This window comes from Melospiza melodia, chromosome 15 (assembly GCF_035770615.1).
Source record: "Melospiza melodia melodia isolate bMelMel2 chromosome 15, bMelMel2.pri, whole genome shotgun sequence".
In the NCBI taxonomy this organism is placed as follows: Eukaryota; Metazoa; Chordata; class Aves; order Passeriformes; family Passerellidae; genus Melospiza; species Melospiza melodia.
The window spans coordinates 2,154,475-2,169,579 of record NC_086208.1 but is presented as its reverse complement, the minus strand read 5'-3'; the positions used below and the strand labels follow the sequence as shown (position 1 = coordinate 2,169,579).

The following is a 15,105-nucleotide window of genomic DNA, read 5'->3' as shown; positions in this document are numbered from 1 at the left end:
TTCAAGACCCCACAGCTAAACAGATTTCCAGAGACTTCCGTCCTTCAGGAGAGCCAAACAAGGTGCAAACTGGGCTGTAGTTGTCACCATGTGCAGGGGCAGCCTGCTGTCCTGGAGCTCCAGTTCTAACCTCTAAGTGATCCTAAGCTCCAGAAAATCTAATTGTTTTGCAAGAAGAAACAACTTGAGAACATACCTACCAAAAAACTGTCAGGGTTTCATGAGCTGCCATCTGGAGTGCTCTGGAACACTGATAAAAACCTCCCCAAGACATGTACATGGAGGCCATTCCCAAATTCAGTTTCTGGATAGCTTTGCCCTGTCATGTGTGTGATGGGTCTGTGTGGAACATACCTAAGACAGATTTCTCTATGAGCTCTGGTGCCCAGTGTGAGCAGGGAAGCACTGCTGCTCCCTGCACATCTGCCTTCTCCTGCACATCTCTCAAAGAAGGGATGTGTCGCAGACATCTTTTAATGAAAAATCCTTTCCTTAGGATTTTTCCTCCTGAGAAGCTGGGAGGCCTCAGGAACAAAATGTAAACAATGATTATCTGCTGCTGTGGAATGCAACAGGTGCATCTGTGATTGGTCTCATGTTGGATGTTTCTAATTAATGGCCAATCACAGCTGGCTCAGACTCTCTGTCTGAGATTATCATTCCTTTCTATTCTTAGCTTAGCTAGCCTTCTGATGAGATCTTTTTCTTCCATTCTTTCAGTATAGTTTCAATGTAATACATATCATAAAATAATAAATCAAGGTGAGTTAGATGCTCATCTCTTCCCTCGTCCAAGACCCCTGTGAACGCCGTCACAGGGATGGAACCACTGCAGGGCTGGGAGCACCTGCCTCCTGCAGTGCCCCCTCTCAGCCGGCCTATCTGCTGCAACGGGAAATGGTTTTGGGCTGGAGCCAACCCCGGGGCATTTTACAAACTCATATAATGGCTCTGCTTGGGGTACAGCCCTGTGGACAAGCAGCAGAAATCTCTGGGGACCGAGTTTCCCAAGAGCTGCCGTCCCAGAGCATCCCCCGAGCGGCTGCGGGCAGGCAGAGCGGCATCCCCCGAGCGGCCGGCGGCGGATCCCCCCGCGGTGTCACGGCCGTGGGGAACATCGCATGGAGGCCGTTCCCAGGCTGTTCCTGCCCTCGGCCTCTCCTTCCGCACCACGTCCCAGAGCCGTGCAGCCGCCGGCAGCGCAGGAAGTGCAGCGGGTCGTGGGAACGGCCCGGGGAGGGCGCTGGGCCAGGACAGCACCCGGCACAGCGCCTCCCTCCATCCCTCCATCCATCCATCCATCCATCCATCCATCCATCCATCCATCCATCCATCCATCCATCCATCCATCCATCCATCCCTCCATCCATCCATCCATCCATCCATCCATCCATCCATCCATCCATCCATCCATCCATCCATCCATCCATCCATCCCCGGGCGAGGTACACACACAGCTCCATCCTGGGCACACGGCCCCTCCCTGCCCAGCTTTGTGTTCCCATCGTTGCACCCCGTGTGCTCCTCACCCAGCACACCCTGTGCCCTCCTCAGCCATCACTGCCCTGTCTGACTGGGCACTGGGTGCTGTGTGAAGCTGGGCAGGTTGTTATGGACCAGCTGAAATGCCTCACATGCCTTTTAGTGTTTTCCTTCTTTTTATTAAGAGAGGAGCCGCCTCTGAACACCAAAACCTCTGAGTGCTTGGGAATTATTAAAGCGTCACTTTTAGCCCTGACAGCATATTTGTTATAGTATTCTAAAACCATTTGCCAAGTTTTCCTTTCAGTTGCTCAAAAAGGGCTGTGTTTGGGAGGTCCTTGTCCTCCAGATCTCTCCCAGGACTTGCTGGGGCCGTTGTCCTGCAGGAAGATCCCCAGGAATACGAGTGCAGCTGTGCCCTGTCCCAAGGTCAGCCTTGCCAGGCCTGCTTCCACCAACAGCCCTGTGGGGCTTTTATGGGACATTCAGCTCAGCCACCATCTTCCAGCTGTTTTCTCCATGCATTTCCAGGTCACTCTTGCAGCAGGGCTGGATGCATGTAAAGAAAGTACTTTATTTGGGACAGGAATGTGGGACTGCTTGGAAGCCAAAGCAAGCAACAACAGAGCAGGGAAGCAGTGGCAAGATGCAGAGCTTTTCCTGTAGAAATTTCTATTTGTGGCAGTGAAAAAATTCCTACCCAAAGCTGTGGTTGCCCTCTTCGTTGGTCCTTGGGACACTGGACAATGATCACAGCCTCTGGGAGGTGTGGGGTGGGTTTTCAGGCAGCTGGTGGGTTATATCCTGCAGCATCATTCCCAGGCCAGTCCATGTTTCCCTGGCTTGTGTCAGTTGCTGAGGGTGTCCTAGGCTGTGATGGAGTGAATCCAGGGGTGACTGATGCTGAGGGGGCTGTTCCCCATCTCCCCTGCAGCCAGAGGGGAGCCCTGTGGGGTGAGGGCCCCTTGGGACCAAACCCAGGCTTCACCTTCACCCCACAGCCACCCTGTTCCTGCTGTGCCACATCTCCAGGCAGCCCTGTCAGTGTCACTTGTCACCTCCTCCATTACTGGTCTTTGTCCCTCCCTTGGTCCTTGTCCCCTACATTCCCAGTAGTGACTCTATTCTCCTTTTTGGGGTTCATGTCAGCTCATGTGCCTCTGTAGGGGCACAGGTGGCTGGTGTGGGCCAGGAGGGCTCCCAGTGACACCAGGAACAGTGCTGTGTCTCAGTGCTGCGTCTCAGTGCTGCTGGCAGTGAAAATGGAGAGCTAAGTGCATTTAAATCCCAGCTGAATTATAAGGACTCAAATGTATTTCTCAATGTTTTAATGCCAAACCATCCTGCTTTACTGTCCCTGCAGCTGGAGAAGGACAGGGAGCCGAGTCCCCCGTGAGACCCAGGAACTTCTGTTCCTGTCTTGTGTCTCCCCTCAGTGGTTTCACTTTTTGCCCCAGAGATTTCATCTCTCTGTGCCTGGCGTCACACAGCAGAGCAGCAGCCGAGGCTCCCAGCCGAGCTCTCCAGCAGTGTTTCCTTCCATCACGACAGCTGGGGTCACTCTTTCACAAGGAGCGTTTTCCTCCCGAGCTCCGGCTGCGCTTTCCGACAGGACGAGCTCTGAGCGCTGCATCCTGTGCCGGCTGGGATCTCAAGCTCCCAGGGCTCTTCACTGGGCCAGCAATATCTCTGATTTTAATATTGAAACCATACAGGAATGTGCTTTTTCTGTTGTCTTGGAAGCTTGATTAATTAGCGTTCAAGCTCCCTGGGTTCCTCGGGGTGTGGATCCAGCAAAGGAACTGGAGCCTGCTCTTTGTCTGGCCATTCCTGGCTGTCATGGGTGGGGAGGCAGTGATGTGGCTTAAACTCACCGTGTCATCGCCAGGTCTGGCATGTGGGCACATGCCATGGCTTTCATCGCAGCCTCCTTAGCACCCCAAACCCTCCATGGTGCCACGAGGGGGAGTGTGAGGTGATGTCAGGACTCTGCAGGGCTTCCTGTGAGGAGGCTTGGTTTTCCCCTGTCCTTGGTGTGAGCAGGGCACCGACCCACCAAAGCCGTGCCTGGTGTGCCAGCACACACCCTGCAGCCCCTGCCTGGCCAGGGAGAGCAGCTGAAGCCATGGTGGTGCATGGGGCTGGCTTGTGGGGGCACAGCAAGGCCCCCCCCCAGTGCCCCCAGGCCCTGGTAGTCAGGCTGGAGCATCCTCAGGGGGTCCCGTGTGAACGTGGCTGCTCCAGCCCTGCACAGCCAGGTGGGAATGTCCTGCCCTGGGCGTGGAGGTGGGGGTGGGAATGAAGCATCACCCAGTGATGGGAACTGATTGTACCATGGAGGGGTCTTCAGGGGTAAATTCAGTGGTGCTGAAGGAGCCCAGCTGGCTCTCTCTTGTCACTGACATCTTTTATGAAAAATCCTTTCCTTAGGAGTTTTCCTCCTGAGAAGCTGAGAGGCCTCAGGAACAAAATGTAAACATTGATTATCTGCTGCTGTGGAATGCAACAGGTGCATCTGTGATTGGTCTCATGAGGTTGTTTCTAATTAATGGCCAATCACAGTCAGCTGGCTGGGACACAGAACAGAGCCACAAACCTTTGTTATCATTCCTTCCTTTCTATTATTAGCTTAGCCAGCCTTCTGATGAAACCTTTTCTTCTATTCTTTTAGTACAGTTTTAATGTAATATATATATAATAAAATAATAAATCAAGCCTTCTGAAACATGGAGTCAGATCCTCGTCTCTTCCCTCATCCTGAGACGCCTGTGAACACTGTCACCCTCTCTGCCTGATGGGTGTTGAGCCAAGTGTGCCAGGAGTGTCTGTGGTTCCTGCTGTCACTGGGTGGCAAAGCCCTGGACACCCCATGGGACAGGAAGATGGGGTGGGAAGGGGCAGCAGTGACCCAAAGCAGCAACTCCAGCCAGCTCCTTGGTGGCTCCACTGTCACTTAAGGAAGAAGAGCTTGGAGAAGACATGCCAGGGCTGATTTGAGAAGCAGGTCACCCAAGTGCAGGGTGCTTAGCAATTCCAGGACAGGGACTCTGTGGTGTCACACCAGGGCCATGCTGGTCCTTGAAGGACGTGCCCAGTGCTGGGAGCCAGCCCCAGCCTGGGGGCTGAGGAGATAATGTGCTGTGTTAACAGTGAAGGTGGGGGTCCCATCTGCTAAGCTAGGCCTGGTGACACCCTGCTGCCACCTCACAGGGGACATGGTGACAGCAATGGCCCAGCCCTAACTGAGTGGCCAATCTGTCGTGTGGCAGGGAGGTGTAAAGGGCCATATTTGGAAGGGCAAAAATATTTCCTTCTCTGGGCTTGATCCAAGGTCAGGCTGGAAGGAGCTTGGAGTGACCTGGTCCAATGTCCCAGCCAATGGCAGGGGGTGGAACAAGATGGTCTTGAAGGTCCCTTCCAAGCCAAACTGATTCCATGGTCCTGATAAGCAGGACCAGCCCTGCATGGTGCTCCCTTGGGAAACGGTGCTGGCAGGTAGCCTCTCTCACTGCTTTTATGTTTCCCTGTGCTCCCTCTTGTGTCAATCCTGGAAATCCCATCCCCTGGCTTTTCCTTTGGCACTTACCTCCCTGGCCCACATTAGGTGATGTCCATATGCTGCTGCAGTGTTCATCCCACCTCCTTTCCTGCCTTACATCTCACTTCTTGTGAAGATGTTCACAAGGACACCCAAACCTCTTCCAGAGAGGCAGCCAGGCTCAGATGCCAAGCCATGCCACCCTCTCACACTCATCCCTGGAAGTGTTCCAGGCCAGGTTGGACAGGGATCTGAGCAGCCTGGTCTAGTGGAAGGTGTCCCTGCTGTGGCAGGGCATTGGAAGGAGGTGGGGTTCAAGGACCCTCCCAACCCAAACCAGTCTATGGCTCTCCTTGCATCCAGCATGTTGGACTGGCTGTGGCAAACCAGCCCCTTTGAACAGAGCTGGACATCTCTCCTTCCCACTGCCTGGGGTTCCCACAGGTGACTTTCCACCAGCCTCTTTGTACAAAGCAGAATAATTTTGTGCCTCTTTCCTGTGTCGGGCAGCAGTTGCCATGTTATTAATTAACCCAGTTACTCACATAACCACAGTGCTGCACTCACTGTTGTTTAAACCAGTGAACCTGAGCCTCAATTCACTCCCTTCCCTCTGCTCCAAGGTACTGCAGCTCCAAGGAGGGGGAAGTTTGCACTGTCAGCTGCCCTGGGAGAGCTGAATACAGAGGGCAGAGAGGCATTTGCAGGAGAGGAGGGAACCCTTTGCCTGGTGCACGCCAGGGCTCAGGGTGTTCCCAGAGCCTGGGCTTGGTTTGGGTCTGCACGTGGTCAGCTGTGGGGCTGTGCCTCTGCCTCTGCATGTGCCAGCAGTGCCACTGTTCCTTCCACCTCGCTGAACAGCAGCCAGCCCAAGCAGGGCCTGTTTAATTCAGCAAGTCATAAATTCATAATGCTTATTTACCACACAGCGCCATCAATATTTGATAGCGGCCACTGGCCTGCTGCAGCGTGGCCTGCACAGGAAGGGAATGGGGCTGGAATGGGGCTGGAATGGGGCTGGCAATGGGGCTGGCAATGGGGCTGGCATGCAGTGGGGCTGCCCAGGTCAGCCTGGTGGTGCTGGGATGGGGCTGGAGAGATGTGAGCTCCTCCTCCAGCCCTGCAAACCTGCCAGCGGTGGGACGTGGCCTCTGCAGAGGGATGTGTGGGGGCCGGGCCGGCAGCTGGAGGCTGTCAGGTTGAGGGAGGAATGAAGCAGGGAGCTGGGTGCAGGGGGGGACCCAGCAGCTGCTGGTCGGGAGGGGAGTTTGCAGACTTTGGGACACACACACAGTCAGTTTGGCTGTACCCAGAGTGTCCCAGGCCAGCCATGGGCACTGCCCTGCCTGTGCCGCTCGGCGCTGGCGGCGCTCGGCCGCGGCTCAGAGAGGCGCCATGAACTCGGGAAGGCCCCTGACCCCCGACCCCAGCTCTCTAATTGACTGCGAGGAGGAGCCCTGCCCTTCGAGGAGGGCGAGCAGGAAGGAACCTTCTCCCCGAGAGCTGCCCGAGGCCTCAGGGAGAAGGAGTGAGCGGGGGAGTGTAGCTGTGCAAGGACAACATTTTGTGTTCACTCCAAAAGAGCCTCTTCCTGCTTATGGATCTCGAGTGTTTTGCTCGTCGTAAGCAAAAGTTGCTGCAGCCTGTGGCTTCTCCCCCAGCTCCTGCTGGGTATGCTCAGCACTGGGAGAGCTGAGGGTCTCATTTCTTACTCCTTTGGAGGGGGCTGCTCTCTCCTGCCTTCCCTTTGTCTGAGCTGCCTCTCCCTTGTGTGCAGAGGGTGATGGAGGGAACCAGGCATGGCTGTATCCCTGGAAACCCTGGGCTCACCCAGGAGCCATCCCAACTTCCCACTGAAGGGCTGCAGTGGCACGGGGATGGTGTGTGGACCAGCTGGCCACTGGAGCTGGATGGGATGTGGTGGCTCCAATTGGGCATAGGCTGCAGGTTGCCATCACAGAGGGGACAGAGCTGAGGCTGCTCAGAGGTGCCTGGTGAGTTGGTGCCTTCCCTGGCAGCACTCAGCAATCCCTGAGCTGTGACATGCAGTGATAAGGTGGCCCTCAGCCCCTGGAGCTGCAGTGGCACCCGCCTGCTGAGTGGTGCTCCACTCTCCCCGCCGTGCTGAGACAAGCCAGGCCAGCCTGAGTGACAGCTCTCCCCTTTTAGGGCTGCTTTTATCTCTCCCTGGGGAACGTGGCCCCAGTGCTGGTTGAGTCTGGCGGCAGTGCCGACAGCCATGCTGCCCTGCCTCCTGCTACCCCAGAGTTTCCCATCCGCCAGTCACATCCCTGCTCTGCTGGCCCCTGGACCTGCTGCTGCCATTCCTGGGGGATGTAGCAGGAGTCAAAGCCCCTTCCCAGCACACTGGAGTCCTGCCCTGCGCTGACTCTGCTGGAGCAAAGAGGGCATGGGTCCTTTGGTGGCTTGCAGCTCCGTGCCAGGCAGGGACAGCGAGGTGCCAACGCATCCTTTGGCAGTGCATCCCAAACCCCACAGCCTTTACTCTGCCCCAGAAGCTCTTCTGGCTTGGACGTGACCTTTTCACCCAGGACGTGACTCCCCACACTCCCCTGGTCCTTGCAAAACCAGCGCTGGTGGGGCTGCTCTGGGGCTGGGGCTTAGGGGATTTGGGAGCGTGGCAGATAGGGGCAGGTCTGCTTTAATTTACAGTGACAAGTGTTTATGGGCCTCATGTACAGCCCACACTTCACTGTCCATGTAGTCAGATCCCTCCTTGTACAGCCTGGAAAGGAGCAGACTGTGTGGACAGGGGTGAGGAGAGGGATTTTTCCATGGTGGGATGAATGTCCTCTGTACCAATGCTGTCACCTTCCCCCTGCAGTGAGCCCAGCATGTGGGGTGACAGTGTGGGAGCACAGTGACCACACTGCTTGGAGGGGATGAGTGAGATGGGGGGAGCTGGGAGGAGCTGGGGAGATGGAATCTGCCTTGCTGCTTGCCAGGATCAGGAATTATGTGGGATACAGGCAATAAGAGTGATGCAGGGAAAGGCTTAGCAAGGGGTGCCAGGCTTGGTACAACAGTTCAGCCTTTGAGGAGTTGACCCTTGCTGCTCAGTGTGCTGAGGCACCCGAGTAACTCATTATTCTGATTAATTCCCCAGCAGTTTTGACCAAATAAGTCAAGAAAGTTGAAAAATATCTGAAGAGCTTCTTGCCCCTTGCTGTTGTGCCTGAGGTGGGGCTGGGAGCTCTCTCTGTGGTGCCAAGGCCAGTTCCTGGCCCCTCAGCTGGTTTTACTGGTCTTGAGGATGGAGGGAAGCTGAGGTGACTCACGCTGGGGACACAGTGGAACATGTCTGGCCCCATCCCATGCCTCACCCCACTCCTTGTGGGGCTCTTTCTCCACCTCCCTGCTCTAGGAGTTAAAACCCTCCCTCCAGCCTGGCGTTGCTCATGGAAAGTTTATATATAGCCTTTTGTTTTTGCCAGCGTCCCCCTTGAGCTTAAATAGCCCTTCCCCGTGCCTGGTGCTGACCCCGGATGTATTTATAGAGAGCAATAATCAGATCTGTGCTATCATCGAGCACACCAAGCTCGGGTGGGTGCCCCGAGGGAGGCCCTTCCCTCACACTGAGCCTTGCCCTGAGCAGGAGGAGGCCTGGAGGGCTGGCAGGAGCTGCCCAGCAGGCTCAAAGCTGGGCACGGCTTCCTTTGGGATGACAGTGCCAAATCTGGCTGTGGAGCTGCTTTTCGGATCGCCGTCACTCGGGCTCAGGGCGCTGTGAGGCCAGCGCTGTTCCTCTCTGAAACTGTTTCGTGTTGTGGAGGTGAGCCGCGTCCCCACAGGCCGCTCCGGGCCGGGGCTGTGGGCATGGTTTAACTCTCCTGGGTTAAACGTGAGGCTCTGGCAGCTCCCCTGAGCAGCCAGCTCCCGCCGCGGGTGCCAGCCCCGCTCCCACCCCGGAGGCCCGCGCCGCCGGGCGCCTTCCCCTCCATCCTCAGCTCTTGACTATTTAAGGCAAATCTCCTTGCTGGACTTTTAAACAAAACCCGAGCTCCTCTCGCTCTGCTCGTTTTAAATAACTCGCCTGGCGTAAACAGAACGAAGCATAACACCATAAATCAGGCGTTCCCGGGATCTGCCTGGCAGGCTGCGTGCAGGGGCTCACCAGGCCCCCGAGCTCCCCTGCAAGCTCTCTCTGGGGCCTGGGGGAGCGATAAGAGGGCAAGAGGGGCTCGGGCTTTCTCAAGGAGACTAATGTGATTACAGGCTGCCAGCCTTTGGGGTAAAGTAATTAAGGTTGCAAAATAGTTTCCATCGCAGCCCCTTGCTTGTTGTTCCCCACTGAGGCTGGAATTTTCCAAGCTGTATTCCTTGCGTGAAAATGAATTTTTTCCAGGGAAGTTTGCACTGGTGATGGTCAGTGAGGTTTCATAGGGATTTGGGGGGAAATGCCTGGACTTCAGATGGGAGCTCAGCACGTTCCTTGCAGGGGCATGGGCACTTTGCACCACAGTTTGTCCCACCAGCTGAAGGGATCAGCTCTGGAAAATCAACCCTTGTGCCGTCAGTCCTCGGTGTTTATGCACTGTGGTCGAAGCAGGACAAAAATAATTACAGCTCATCTCAGGGATCAGGGCTTCCCATGATAAAATTCTTTGTTTTCCTTGGTTTTAGTGCTTTGCCAAACGTTCATCGTGAGCTGAATCTTTCAGGCTGGGTGTCCAACATACACGAAGTCATCTAAACAACCCACTTTAAACAAGCCTGGCCTTGCTGGGATTGAAAAGTGGGAGGATGTGCTGGTTTGCTGCCAAGGCTGGAAACTCCAAAGGGTGAGACTTGGGGTGCCCTGGGGATGGGGACAGGCCACTAACTGTGCCTGTGGGGAACTCTGGGCTGTGGCCAGGCTGAGGAATGTATGAAAACCCTGCAGGTGTGCAGGAGCCTTGGCTGTGGTGCATCCCTATGTGGGATCAGCATGGGAAGGGTGTTGCTGTGCCTTTCACTGTACCCCCAGCTCCAGGAGGGACAGTGGAGCCCTGCTGCCATGCCTGGCCTGCCCCAGGGCTGCCCTCCACCTTCCCTTCTCTGCCCAAAGACAAGGATGGATGGAGCAGCCCCTTGCAAGGCCATGCTTCATTTAGCTCTCATCCTCCCAACTCGTTAATACCTCTCATTATTCACATGACTGAGGAACAGCCTTCAGAGTTCTGGCAGCAGCTTTTACACAGCAGGTTGCACCCCTGGATGGGCAGTGTCCTCTCCAGGAGGGGAGCACGGGCCCTGCTTTGCCAGAGGAGATGGGAAGCTGGAGTCAGCAGGAATGCCACATCACGCTGGGATCTCCCCCGTGCTGGGTGCTGAACAATGGGGGTGTCCCTGGCTGTCCTGCACAGTGCTCAGCACCAGGAGAACAGCAGAGGAGGAGGTGCAAGGAGGTTTATTTCCCACCCTTGAGGGCGCCCATGGACACATCCCCGGGGTGGATGTGCAGAGGGGCTGCCTGAGGGGCACCCACGGGAGCTGCGAGTGTCCTGGGGAAGGACGCGATAAGTGAGCTGATAAAGAGCTTTCCCAAGCTTGCAGCTGCCACAGAGGCAGTGCCACAGCCAGGCTGGAGTGATGCTCATCCCCTCCTGCTCCCTGGCATGCTCCAGAGGCTCTGGGACTCGTGGCACATCCCGGGCCGGCGCCAGTGGCTGGGGAGCTGAGCCGTGCCGCGAGTGGCGGCAGCGCTCACTTGGGTTTTGGACAAGCTGTTTTCCAAGTCGGGAGGTCATGTGTATGTTGGTCGTGTTGCCAAGGATTCCTCCACAACAAGTCTTTTTGTTTTGTTTGACAAGGTCTCCAGTGTGCAGAGGGGCTGGACATTAATAACCTTGGTGAAAATGGGACGCCTTCCTCTCGGGCAGTTCGGGTTGGTGTGTTCTGCTGTGACCAGGGCACAGCTCAAAGGTGCCCATCTCCTCCCTTACAGAGGTGGCCCTCTTTGGCTGCCCAGATACCTAATGGCAAACTCTGGGAGTATTTCTCTCCTCCATATGATCTGTAATGTCTGTTAATTAGGGATGAAGATGATGTAGCAGAGGATGAGGCCTGCAGAGCCCTGTTGGTGGTCAGAGGTGGCTCTGGAGAGGATGGGACATGGTTCTCTATTGGGTAGCACCTGGCTGAGAGATCCAGAGCTGGATCTGCTGACACCCTGAGGGGGCAGGGCCACACATGAAGGCTCAGGACACCAATGCCACTGATCGTCTCTCAGTGCTCTGGGTCAAGCCACGTCCTGTTCCTCTGCTCCACATCCCTGTTGGCACTGAAGCTGATCATCTCACTGAGCACCTGGTCAAACCCTCACTCAAACAACTGCAGAGCAGGGAAGGGGCCTGGCAGACTTGCCAGAGGTGCTGGGCCTCATTCCTGCTGCTGGGACAGGTCTGGTGACCATTGGTGCCACTTGGTTAATGCCAAGTGCCAGGCTCTGGAGTGGAGCTGTGCCTGCTAACTTGGGCAGTGACAGTGGGGCTGGGGGCACTGTCCCTCTGCCAGGGGGGCAGCTCCTGACACAGCTCCAGTGAGGAAGGACAGATTCTACTGCAGAAATCCCTCCGTTACAGCTGGCATGGGACCACTGCAACCTGGGCAGCTCCCAGCTCCTCTGTGGATGAGGCAATGGAAACCTCTTGCTGAAGTTCAGTTGCACTATGAGGATTTTAGCCCACAAGAGCACCGTGGTGGTGGCAGCAGCTGCTCTCATGGCTGAAGGATGGTGGAAGGAGCTGCAGGGGATGGACACAGAGGGAGAGCCCCAATGCTCCAACATGTCCACCAGGTCTGGACCTGGAGCTGAGAGAGCCTGCACCCCACACTTCAAAAAGGCCTCATTAAAAATCAGCCATGGATGTTCAGTGCAGTGTCTAGAGCCAGGTGTGTGGCCATCCCATGCACAGGGCTGAATTGGCTTTGGGGTCTTTAGTTAAGAAATCCTCTACAAAGGATTCCCCCTGGTTAATGTCCTCATAATTAATATGCCTGCCAGTGCAAATGACACATTAATTATGAAACTAAAGAGATAAGAGTGCACTGTTTCAGTGCTGCACAAGCAGGGAGGAGCACTGCCCTGTTTCTTCTTTGTATTTCATCTTCTAGGCAAAAAAAGTATGAGCATGGGACAGACTAAAGCCCTGTCTTCATTTCTAAGTGACCAAGTGCCAGATCCCTCCACGAAGCCGTGCTTTTTCCACCAGCTCACCAGCAACGCTGCGTCTGCAACCCATCAGAGAGAGCGTTTGGGTTTATTGTCCCTGCTCCTGGCTCCTGAGAGGCTTTTCTGTTTGGTGCTATCTTTTCATTCGAGCAGTGTAAACACGAGCTCTCCTCCTCACCCGTTTTTGGTGGGGAGCCCACTCGGCGCTTGGCGCTGTCGTGGGGCACCGCAGCATCCCCGGAGCGCGGCGCTGCCAGGAGCGGCTCTGAAATGCCCATAAAAGCAGCTCTGCAGCGCTGAGATGTGTCTGAGCGAACATTTGCGCACACCTCCGAGCCCTTGTCTGTCTCGCTTAGCTTCAGCGGGTCCTCCTGGGGAAGGCGGGGCGGCAGGACACCAGCGGTGACGTCTGGGAAGGAATTAAAGTTTGAAAGCGCTCGCTGCCGTCCTCGGAGCAGCCACTCCAGGCGTGTGATGCTGGACGAGCTCTGCAATTCCACTGCTGCCCATCTCTGCCCTGCACACGCCGGGCCACCCAGAGGCCTGCACAGCTCCCAGGATGGGGCTAACTGCAGCCTGCGATTTGGTGCCCAAATATCATTGTAATTTGTCTGCCACACCTTTTATCCTCTGCCCTTTGTGGTGCTTAGGGCTGTTGTAGCCTCATGGTCCAATGGAAGGAACAAATCCATGGAAAGGTGTTGGGAGCTCCTCTTGAGCTTGGCCTTGACCAAGTGCCATCCCTGCTGGCTGGGGACAGACAGACCAAAAGAGGCTCCAGGCTGGGCAGGCTCTGTGTCACACAGAGATGCAGAATGGGAGGGGGAAAGCACAGAAGGTGCTGCTGAGGGGTCAGCAAGGAACTGGGCTGGGTTAGCCTGGCCAAAAGAGCTCGAACAGGGGTCTGTTTGCAGCTTTCAGCTCCCTGGAGGGGAAGTGCAAAGATGCTGGAGTTACACTTTCCTTGACAGGGGCAGCAGATGATGTAACATGGGGCAGCAGCCACACTTGGTGGCTTGAGAGAGTCAGGATAGGTGCTAGGGAAGACTTGTTCCCTGCTGGATGGTGCAGCTTTGGGATGGACACCTGGAGAGGTGGGGTTGGTCCATCCTTAGGGATTTTCAAGGCAGGACCAAGCTGACCCAGCACTAGTGAGAGTCCTGCAGGATGCTGGATGGGTGAGTTCTGAGGTCCCTTCCCACCTTTGCTATAACAAGTCTCCAGATGTTTGCATGCTGATCCCAAAAGCAGCCCCAAAGCCTTTGCCTGCCTGCAGCCAGAAAGTTCTCTGAGAACTTTCCCTCATCTGAGGCCCTGTAAAGAGTCTTTGGTGGCACCAACACTCAGCCTGTTTGTGCCCATCACTGGTCTGGGTGTTGTCTGGTCTCACTGCTTGCTTGGAAATCAGTGTTCCTCCCTGTCCCATGGTTGGTGGACTCCTTCCAACCAGCATAGCAAATCCCAGTCTGGAATAATTAACCAGAAAGATTAAGAGCATGAGGATACAGCAGCTGGAATGGGCAGAGGAAGGAGGAAAGCAGCAGAGCAGTCTGGGGAGATGAGAGAACTCCTGGACAAGGACAGGAGGAGGAGAAATTGGTGCCAGTGGCAAGCAGAGGAAATCCTCCCTTCTCCGTACCTCAGCAATGTTGGAAGTGGCATGGGAGCATCCTCTCTGCCCTGGGACAAGTGCCAAGGCTCAGTTGTTGTCCCAGATAAGCAGTGAGGAGCAGCAAAAACAATCCAGCAGCTCAGCCAGAGTGTGGCACTGCCTGTGATGGGCTCAGCAGGAGCAGGGGCCTAAAGTGCCCCCTGTGACGACCACCATGACACCCAAAATTAAATCCATTGCCTTTCTACAGGTGGGTGAAGGGGGTCTGGGATCACAGAATGGGTGGGCAGGATGCAGGAGCCCAGCTGGAGAGAGACACCCCTCGTTATCACCTGAGCTGGTCACCTGCTTGTTTAGGAGTGAGAAAGAGCCCTTGGACAATGCAAAGCTGAGAAACTGTATGAAAGCACAAGAGTGTCCACAACTGGCTGTCATTTCAAGTCTCACCTTGATTTCTCAGCTGATTTCAACCTGTTTCTGTCTCAAGTACTTTGTTAACCCCCTTTCTAGGCCTGCTAGACCAAGCTTGTTGGTTGTGTGCACCTCACAGCTTTTACTCCTTTTCCCTGGTGAGGCTCTGCCATTCTCATTGTCTGCAGGCAGGACAGCCTGGTGTGAGCTGCTTGTGTGGGACATTATCACAGGGTTCACTGTCCACGTGTCCACCCTGATGAGGAATCGATGTGGGAGAGGTAAGTGGATGCTGAATGGGTCACAGCATCACATCTTAGTGGGGGTGGTATCACAAGGACACAGCTCTGGGGCAGCCCTTGGGCAGACTGCAGAGCCAGATGCTGTTGAGTGATACTTTGGGAGGAAAGGTGCTGGTGTAAAAATACATCTCTGTAAGGCATGGATAAGCAAAGTCCAAACCCAAGTGTCTCCTGCTCTGGTTCAGCTGGTGTGGCCTTGGATCACATAAAGCTGAGCATCTCCAGGTGGAAGTGGAATCCTCAGCCAAAATCTCTGCAGGGCCATCACCATTTTCTGGCGGACTGGCTCACCTGCACAAGCTGGTAGCAGTGGCAGCTTCATTTGTCCCACTTTCTGTCCATCCCTTTGAGCTCCTGAGGGGAGAAAACATCTCCTCTGTGTGCAGCTGGTTGGCCCATCAAGGGCTCCATGTGTTGAAGCACATGCTGCAGTGCTTTGGGAGGGGATGGCCTGGGTGTGATGTTTGTGAAGATATCAAAGATTCTGTGAGCCACAAGAAAAGGGGATGAAGGGATGCTGCCACCACACACAGCTCTGGGGGGTGGGTGTGCGAGGAGGACACTTATCTCCACCCCATGGGTTTGC

General features: G+C 55.4%; 1 long non-coding RNA gene across 1 annotated transcript; it reads left to right on the top strand.

The window, feature by feature from the left end:
• The first annotated feature begins 8,565 nt into the window (after nt 1–8,565).
• LOC134425083 (uncharacterized) lies at nt 8,566–14,501 on the top strand. Its single transcript, XR_010029599.1, has 3 exons — nt 8,566–8,813; nt 9,665–9,822; nt 14,406–14,501. It is a non-coding gene; the product is annotated as an uncharacterized LOC134425083 (long non-coding RNA).
• The last annotated feature ends 604 nt before the right edge of the window (nt 14,502–15,105 follow it).